Source organism: Anomaloglossus baeobatrachus, chromosome 4 (assembly GCF_048569485.1).
Source record: "Anomaloglossus baeobatrachus isolate aAnoBae1 chromosome 4, aAnoBae1.hap1, whole genome shotgun sequence".
In the NCBI taxonomy this organism is placed as follows: Eukaryota; Metazoa; Chordata; class Amphibia; order Anura; family Aromobatidae; genus Anomaloglossus; species Anomaloglossus baeobatrachus.
The window spans coordinates 648,608,433-648,610,932 of record NC_134356.1 but is presented as its reverse complement, the minus strand read 5'-3'; the positions used below and the strand labels follow the sequence as shown (position 1 = coordinate 648,610,932).

The 2,500-nt window shown below is 39.2% G+C and overlaps 3 non-coding genes across 3 annotated transcripts; all 3 read left to right on the top strand.

The window, feature by feature from the left end:
- Positions 1–20: 20 nt before the first annotated feature.
- On the top strand, positions 21–93 carry TRNAM-CAU (transfer RNA methionine (anticodon CAU)). Its single transcript has one exon. It is a non-coding gene; the product is annotated as a tRNA-Met (tRNA).
- A 1,026-nt stretch (positions 94–1,119) lies between these two features.
- TRNAM-CAU (transfer RNA methionine (anticodon CAU)) lies at positions 1,120–1,192 on the top strand. The gene has a single exon. It is a non-coding gene; the product is annotated as a tRNA-Met (tRNA).
- Positions 1,193–2,218: 1,026 nt separating this feature from the next.
- TRNAM-CAU (transfer RNA methionine (anticodon CAU)) lies at positions 2,219–2,291 on the top strand. The gene has a single exon. It is a non-coding gene; the product is annotated as a tRNA-Met (tRNA).
- Positions 2,292–2,500: the final 209 nt, after the last annotated feature.

The following is a 2,500-nucleotide window of genomic DNA, read 5'->3' as shown; positions in this document are numbered from 1 at the left end:
CACATCCTTGCTAGAAGCTTGCCTCGTTAGCGCAGTAGGTAGCGCGTCAGTCTCATAATCTGAAGGTCGTGAGTTCGATCCTCACACGGGGCACTATGCTTTAGATATTTTGTCTCCATCTTGACTAGACAGCCAGAACTGTATCCTCTCAGTACCAAAAAAGTCAGATATAAAGGAAGGGGGTTTTGGATCCTTTGAAACCAAATAGTTAAAAGTCAAAAGTAAAAATGATTTGTGATATGAATTCAAATGGAGTATTGAGCAAAAGAATGGAATGAATGTCCAAAATCTATTGTGGTCAGCATTTTTTGCTGCAAAGAGCAAATCCAAGCTAGACTGACTGTATGCATGGCTTGTGTCGACCTTTCAATGCGTGAATTATTACAGAAAAAGTGGCAATCCCATAGCAGGAATCGAACCAGTAAACTAAGAATACTGGTTGCTTGGTCAAATGGGATAACCCAAAGGGTCACAGAAAAAATGAGAGGCGTTATAATAAAAAAAAAAAAAAAAAAGAGTGTTGCTTTGATTAATTTTTTTTTTCCTTTCAACAGTTTAAACTTGACTCATTTGAACAGTAGTTAGGAGCTAGTGGCTTATTCTGATGGTTATGAGGTTTTCCCTCAGATAGGGTACAGTTCACTCCTTTTCTTTGACTAGGGAGCTTGAGAACTTTGCCATTCAGTTGTTAAATTCTACAGATTACAATGGAAATTGGAGGCCAAAGGACAGGCCATACGAGTTGTTGAGTTCCTCGACATTTTGAAGTAAAAAAGGATAGTTGAGAATAGTTTGAGCTATGAAACCTATAAATGTGTTGTGCTAGAGTTAGAAATGAAGTGCCAAGACCCTAACGTTTTGCAATTTTGGCTGCAAAGTGCAAATTTTACCTGAATGCTTTTTTATGCAAACAACTGTGTCTGCCTTTGAGTGTCAGAGATTATACAGAAAAAGCAGCATTCCCATACCGGGAGTCGAACCCAGGCCGCCTGGGTGAAAACCAGGAATCCTAACCGCTAGACTATATGGGAAGAGTTGTTCGCTCAAGACGTTCTCAATGTGAAAAAAGAACTTAATTGCTTTGAGTAAGTAAGTTTGGCACATCCTTGCTAGAAGCTTGCCTCGTTAGCGCAGTAGGTAGCGCGTCAGTCTCATAATCTGAAGGTCGTGAGTTCGATCCTCACACGGGGCACTATGCTTTAGATATTTTGTCTCCATCTTGACTAGACAGCCAGAACTGTATCCTCTCAGTACCAAAAAAGTCAGATATAAAGGAAGGGGGTTTTGGATCCTTTGAAACCAAATAGTTAAAAGTCAAAAGTAAAAATGATTTGTGATATGAATTCAAATGGAGTATTGAGCAAAAGAATGGAATGAATGTCCAAAATCTATTGTGGTCAGCATTTTTTGCTGCAAAGAGCAAATCCAAGCTAGACTGACTGTATGCATGGCTTGTGTCGACCTTTCAATGCGTGAATTATTACAGAAAAAGTGGCAATCCCATAGCAGGAATCGAACCAGTAAACTAAGAATACTGGTTGCTTGGTCAAATGGGATAACCCAAAGGGTCACAGAAAAAATGAGAGGCGTTATAATAAAAAAAAAAAAAAAAAAGAGTGTTGCTTTGATTAATTTTTTTTTTCCTTTCAACAGTTTAAACTTGACTCATTTGAACAGTAGTTAGGAGCTAGTGGCTTATTCTGATGGTTATGAGGTTTTCCCTCAGATAGGGTACAGTTCACTCCTTTTCTTTGACTAGGGAGCTTGAGAACTTTGCCATTCAGTTGTCAAATTCTACAGATTACAATGGAAATTGGAGGCCAAAGGACAGGCCATACGAGTTGTTGAGTTCCTCGACATTTTGAAGTAAAAAAGGATAGTTGAGAATAGTTTGAGCTATGAAACCTATAAATGTGTTGTGCTAGAGTTAGAAATGAAGTGCCAAGACCCTAACGTTTTGCAATTTTGGCTGCAAAGTGCAAATTTTACCTGAATGCTTTTTTATGCAAACAACTGTGTCTGCCTTTGAGTGTCAGAGATTATACAGAAAAAGCAGCATTCCCATACCGGGAGTCGAACCCAGGCCGCCTGGGTGAAAACCAGGAATCCTAACCGCTAGACTATATGGGAAGAGTTGTTCGCTCAAGACGTTCTCAATGTGAAAAAAGAACTTAATTGCTTTGAGTAAGTAAGTTTGGCACATCCTTGCTAGAAGCTTGCCTCGTTAGCGCAGTAGGTAGCGCGTCAGTCTCATAATCTGAAGGTCGTGAGTTCGATCCTCACACGGGGCACTATGCTTTAGATATTTTGTCTCCATCTTGACTAGACAGCCAGAACTGTATCCTCTCAGTACCAAAAAAGTCAGATATAAAGGAAGGGGGTTTTGGATCCTTTGAAACCAAATAGTTAAAAGTCAAAAGTAAAAATGATTTGTGATATGAATTCAAATGGAGTATTGAGCAAAAGAATGGAATGAATGTCCAAAATCTATTGTGGTCAG